Here is a 7164-nt window from a genome sequence, read left to right as displayed (position 1 = left end):
CAAACATGATGCTTATTTTGGGTGTGAAGGGTGTGGATTTTGGAATAAACTGCTGCTTCAATGTATATGTAATAAGTGATTATAATCATGATCAGCCCGGCTTCCAGAAATGATATGTGGAAAGATGTTTTGTTAAGAAAGGTCTTCAACATGTGTCAATGCATACATCTGTTTTTCTAGGGTACCCTGACGACTATAAGTCACAGGGGTCACTGAAGCCAATAGTTTAAGGGACCATTTCTCTTTCATTTCTCTTCCAGTTAGACTAATAAATAGCTTGAGAGAAAGAACACGTTATCTTGATGTTTTGAGAATACTCCACTGTTTGTTAGAGCCTGGCCAAATCCAACCTTGAAAAAGCTGTCTGTCATAAAAAAGCTGTCTATCACACTTGTCTCTAGTCCAAGTGTGTTAGTCTTTTTGGTTGCAGGTTAAGGAACCACTGGCATTATTGGAGATTGACTGAGTTGTTGTTCGGGACAGGTTGACGCCCAGCAACCCAAATCTGCGACCTGGAAGGTCACGTCGTGCCTAACTTCAGGGTCCGAGTGTCAGCTGCATAATCAATGGAGATATGCTTCCATCTATCTGTATATGTGTGGAATTTTTTTTTGATTTTATGTGTTTTTAGCCAATCAGAAGTAGCTAACCTGTAAGCAATGATGTAATCAATGCCCTTGGAAATGGTATAACTGCTGTAATCTTTGTAACTGTAAGCGGGGTGACCTACGAACTCCTGTGTGAGTGAGTCTTGAAGCTGACTTCTGCTGATGAAACTGCAAACTATCTTCAGTAAATCTTTTCTTTAATTTATTATAATTCAGACTCCGGGTCTTCATTCATCATATCTGGTTCTGAGTCTTTGACTGTTCGCCCCTAACAGGTGAACACTTCAAAACGTCTATGGGGTTCTTCAATGGCACACCTTCCATAAAAAATTTTTACATTATCTAAATTTATTTGTTATTGTAACAGCTGAAAACGGATGTATTTATAGAGGAATGATTTGCTTTAAAAGAACTTTGAAACCATTATAAACAAAGTACAGTTTCACCTTATACCTTCAATGTGTCTGTTATGGTTATTGAATCATTTTTAAGTTACAAAGCACACCCTACAAAGAAATACACTACCTCAAATTGCAACCTCATAAAAACAAAGACATTGACTTACCACATGTGAGATTTTGCCAATACCTGCCTCACCATACATACAGTACACAAATATTTTAGAATCAAATTACATTAAAGGCAGGGTAGGTAGAAATGGTCTAAAAATTTTATTTTTCAAATTTGTTTAAACTTTATGTACATATCAATACATAATTAAAATGTAAGTACTCTGAAAAAGAAAGTATCAAAATCGAGTGTCTGTAGACCTCTCACGACTGTTTTAAAGACATCTCATTATTTCCATTCACTCCACCCCCTCATTTCTGTGCTTCTTCCAAAGCCACGTCCCCAAAACACATGAACGCGCGACTCCGACCGCTGAGCTAGAGGACGCATTATTTACCTGAGACAAGCGGAGGGGAAGGGGCATTTTTTTGCCTGGTTTGCCTTCACTAACTGCATATGCCGGTACTGTAAATTTAGATTGCTCTTTCTCTGCCATTGTTTTGGTATTCCTAGGTTCAGTGCCTTCTTCTTCTTCTTCGATAGATTTTATTGGCAGCTTGCAAACATAGTGCATTACCGCCATCTACTGGACGGAGGTGTGATCAGGTTCCGTGCCTCTCGCACTCCTCAAATCAAACGGTCGCGCGCAAGTGGGTAGGTGCTGTGTGGCAAAAGGGTGGTTGCCATGGTTGCGAGAGAGTGACAGTCGCCTAAGCCAATCCTTTGATTCGTCCCGAATCGAAATAATGAGCTGTGTTTAATACAGATTAAACGGTCTAGAGTCACTTGATTTTTATTATGATTTTTTCAGAGTTCTTACATTTTAATTATGTATTGATATATATAGAAAGTTTTAACACATTTGGATCTTTAATTTTTAATAAATCCTACCTACCCTGCCTTTAATTCACCAAAGGGATTTTTTTATTATCCAAAGGTTGTAGCATGTTCCTATTGACCACACTGACTTATTACAGGTGAAATTTTGACAATAACTCCCTTAATGTACGTACAATTATCAAATAAGTTTATGAAAAAATTACTGTAATTCACTGTAAGTATTTTTTTAGCGCAATTTTCCACCGGACAAAATTGCGATTGTTAACTCATGATTTCTGTTCTGTCTGTGCGCACCAATCTTGCACTTCTATCTACTCCTCAACCAGACCACCTAGAGACTTCGGGTTTTCGGCATTATGTTAAGGAAGGTCTAATCTCGGGAACGCACAAAAAAAAATCCAGGAAAAGATTTTGGATTTCCTGGAAATTCCAGAAAAAAATCCGTTTTTTGCAAATTTCTCGGCAACCATAATAGCTATCGAGTTGAAACAAATTGCAATCGATAGCTTCTAAAATTTACAATAATATTAGAAAAAAAGAATTGATCAAAAATCTTTCCTTTATGCTTCAAAAATTAATTAAAACTTTATATGAAGGGAAATAAGAAAAATATTGCCTTTTCACCTATAAAACTATTGTTCCACAGAAATACGTAAGGCAGGTATTCACAAGAGTCATGAGCACAATTAATTCCACTGAATTACGGCAAGAAATCAATGAAGGTATCGATCAAGATTTGGAGAAGGAGCAAGAATATATGAGAAAACGACAAGAGGTTGTTGCAAAATAAATGGAAGAACGTTCAGCAAAGCGACAAAAGATGGCGACATCCACACCAACGGCTTCCTCATCAGGCGTATCTGATTTCTACGATGACTCGTGGCTTTCAGAGGATGTTTTGGCAAATATCTCGAAAGCAGAAGAAGAGTTTACAAAGTCACAAGCCAATAGTCAAGCAGAAAAGAAGGAAGAATCTGAAGAGGACAAAGCAGAAAAGGAAGCTGATACAGAGAAAATCGAGGATATTGAGTGAACAACAAGATGTAAAAAATAATGAGCTAATAAAAAAAATGATGTTCAACTAGTCAAGTGATTGTGCCTTTTTTATTATCCATTGCTGATTTGATTTCAGAAAGTTCATTTGAATTTCAAGAGAAAGTTATATTCTCGAGCAACTTATTTTCTCTTTCATTTACTATCTCTTAGTGTTGTGATCCCATGACGTGAGAAAATTGTGCTAAAACACTCACTGAGTTTTTATTACTTGTCTTGTTCCAAAGGGCGTAGTGCTTTCCTAGCGACCAGACTGACTTACTACAGGTGAAATTTTGACAATAACTCCCTTACTGTACGTACAATTATCGAATATGTTTATGAAAAAATGACTGTAATTCACCATAAGTATTTTTTTCGTGTTCCAAAGGGCCTAGTGCTTTCCTAGCGACCAGACTGACTTACTACAGGTGAGATTTTGACATACCTCCCTTACTGTACGTACAATAATCAAATATGTTTATGAAACAAATAACTGTAATTCCCCTAAAGTATTTTTGCATGTTCCAAAGGTTGGAGAATGTTCCTAGTGACCTGACTGACTTACTACAGGTGAGATTTTGACAATACCTCCCTTGCTGTACGTACAATAATCAAATATGTTTATGAAACAATTACTGTAATTTACCTGGAATGTTTGTTTTTGGTTTTTTTTGTTTTTTTTGGGGGGGGGGGGGGGGGGGGGGTCATACCAAAGGTGTAACGGATGCAAAGGACAGGATGTAAATGCAACAACGCTCTTTATTGAAAACACACAAATGGTCAGAGTCCAGAACACAGATGGTCGTCAACACAGAGGGACAGGTGGGCGGACACAACGCTGATGGTATGGTGACGCAGGGACCTCGGTGGGCAACTGGTGCTGGTGCTGTAATCCCGTGATGATCCCTCGTGAAAGGTGCTCGATGAATCCGTGAAGAGTGCAGGTAATCCAGATAGACACGACAAGGGCAAGATAATCCAAACGGCACAGGGAACACAGGAACAGGTACGGGAAACACACCGGGAAACCACAACGATCTGACAACATGAGACACCAGTTACTGAGCTTATAAAGGGACATACAATTGAAACCAGCTGGCGCTACTGATCACTGATGATCAGTGACCACGCCCACAGACACACACACACACACACACAACAGCACGTTAGACGAGAGAGAGACAGTGAATTCATGAACCGTGACAGTACCCCCTCCCCTAAGAACGCCTCCTGGCGTTCCCCTGACGGACTTACCTGTCGATTGTAATCATCGATAAGGGAGTGATCCAGAATGTCTCTAGCAGGAACCCAACTTCTCTCCTCCGGACCGTAACCTTCCCAGTCCACCAGGTACTGAAATCCGCGTCCCCTCCTTCTCGAGTCCAGAATACGGTTAACCGAATAAGTTGGTTCCCCATCTACGAGACGCGGCGGGGGGGGAACCGGGACTGGCAGATTAATGCGTGCCCAAAACACAGGTTTAATCTTTGACACATGAAAGGCGGGATGAATTCTCCTGTACGCAGGAGGAAGTTTGAGTCGGACTGCCACCGGACTAATGATCTTGGTGACAGGAAACGGGCCGATGAATTTGGGAGCAAGTTTATTAGAAACGGAGCGGAGAGGAATGTTCTTGGTTGAAAGCCACACTTTTTGACCAACGACGTATACGGGAGGCTTCGACCGGTGGCGATCGGCCTTAGCCTTGGTGTGCGCCCCCACTTGGAGAAGAGTCTCACAGGCTCTAGTCCAAGTGTGGCGACACCTCTGGACGAAGGCGTGAGCGGAGGGGACCGCGACTTCGGATTCCGTACTAGCAAAAACTGGTGGCTGGTAACCTAAACTACATTCAAACGGAGTAAGGCCCGTGGATGACACTGGTAATGAATTGTGGGCGTACTCCACCATAGAGAGTTGTTGGCTCCAGGAGGAAGGATTCTTGGAAACCAAACATCGCAACACTCTCTCCAGATCTTGGTTGGCTCTCTCCGTTTGACCATTGCTTTGGGGATGAAACCAAAAGGGGATGAGACAGTCGCCCCCAGTAACTTACAAAATTCTTGCCAAGATTTGGACACAAATTGGGGTCCCCTGTCGGAAACCACGTCCATCGGGAGGCCATGTAAGCGAAAGACGTGATCTACGACAGTTACCGCTGTCTCCTTGGCTGAGGGTAATTTGGGCAAGGGAATAAAATGAGCCGCCTTCGAGAACCGGTCCACGACAGTCAAAACGACCGTCTTGCCCTGGGAGGGCGGGAGGGCGGTAATAAAATCTAGCGCAATGTGGGACCAGGGTCTCGAAGGGACAGACAGCGGTTGGAGTAACCCATCCGGGGGTCGATTGGAGGTCTTGCCAGTGGCACAAACCGAGCAAGCCAAAACAAAACTGCGGATGTCGCGAGCCATTAATGGCCACCAGAATCGTTGCTTCACCAAAAAACTGGTGCGATTTACTCCTGGATGACATGCTATGCTGGAACAATGACCCCACTGAATGACGTCGGACCGACACCCCTCTGGTACAAACAAACGATTCGGTGGGCAATCGGGAGTAGACGGGCGTTCGGATTGGTCAAAAATACGAGATAAGGAATCGGGTTTGATGTTCTTGGAACCCGGGCGGTACGAAAGAGAAAAGTCAAAACGTCCGAAAAAAAAGTGCCCACCGAGCCTGCCTAGAGTTGAGTCTTTTGGCGGTTCTGATATATTCTAGGTTCTTATGATCGGTCCATACGATAAAAGGTACCCCTGACCCTTCTAACCAGTGACGCCACTCCTCCAGCGCTAACTTGACTGCCAACAATTCTCTGTTACCAATGTCATAGTTACGTTCTGCAGGTGATAAACGATGAGACAAAAACGCGCAAGGATGCATCTTGTCGTCTGTGGAAGAACGTTGGGAAAGAACTGCTCCTACCCCCACCTCTGACGCGTCGACCTCCACCACGAACTGACGTGATGGATCAGGGGCAACGAGGATGGGAGCCGAAACGAAGCGGCTCTTAAGTTTGGCGAATACAGCTTCCGCTGTATCGGACCACCTGAACGTCGTTCTGGGGGAGGTCAAGGCAGTCAGAGGCGCGGCTAGTTGGCTGAAGTTGCGAATAAAACGCCGATAAAAATTGGCAAACCCCAGAAACCTCTGTAGGGCCTTACGGGAATCTGGACTTGGCCAATCTATCACAGCCTTAACCTTGTCAGGATCCATACGCATTCCTTCAGACGAGACGATGTACCCTAGAAAAGGAACAGACTGTGCATGAAAAACGCATTTCTCCGCCTTGACAAAAAGCCCATTCTCTAGCAACCTCTGAAGCACTCGTCTGACGTGCTGAACGTGTTCCTGGAGAGAAGATGAAAAAATCAATATGTCATCCAGGTAGACATATATGAACTGGTCAACCATATCTCTCAGCACGTCATTGACGAGTGCCTGGAAGACCGCTGGGGAGTTGGACAGCCCGAAGGGCATGACCAAGTATTCAAAGTGCCCCCTGGGGGTATTGAACGCGGTCTTCCATTCATCACCCTTCCTTATGCGAACCAAATGATAAGCGTTACGTAAATCCAATTTTGTGAAGATGGATGCTCCCTGTAACCGCTCGAAGGCTGAAGACATCAGCGGCAAAGGATAAGTATTCTTTATCGTGATGTTGTTCAACCCTCGGTAATCAATGCACGGTCGCAGAGATCCATCCTTCTTCCCCACAAAAAAAGAACCCCGCCCCCGCTGGAGATGAGGAAGGTCTAATGAATTTGGATGCTAGAGAATCAGAAATATATTTCTCCATAGCCTCCCTCTCTGGAACAGAAAGTGAATATAACTTGCCTTTAGGCGGAGACTCACCTGGCACTAAGTCTATGGCACAGTCATAGGGACGATGTGGAGGAAGAGAAGCAGCACGAGACTTACTGAACACTTCTCTCAGGTCCTGGTACTCCCCGGGCACGTTAGACAAATTCACCGCCTCCTCCTGGAATACAGACACTGGTACAGACGAACACGCAGACACTAGACATGACTCATGACACGTATTACTCCACATGGAAACAGAATTGTAACACCAATCGATTCTGGGATTGTGTAGCGTAAGCCAGGGATGACCGAGTACGACAGGTGCGAGAGGTGAGTTCATGAGGAGGAATGATATTGTCTCTGTGTGGTTACC

This window comes from Rutilus rutilus (assembly GCF_951802725.1).
Source record: "Rutilus rutilus genome assembly, chromosome: 12".
Classification (NCBI taxonomy): domain Eukaryota; kingdom Metazoa; phylum Chordata; class Actinopteri; order Cypriniformes; family Leuciscidae; genus Rutilus; species Rutilus rutilus.
This window is presented reverse-complemented; position numbering follows the sequence as displayed.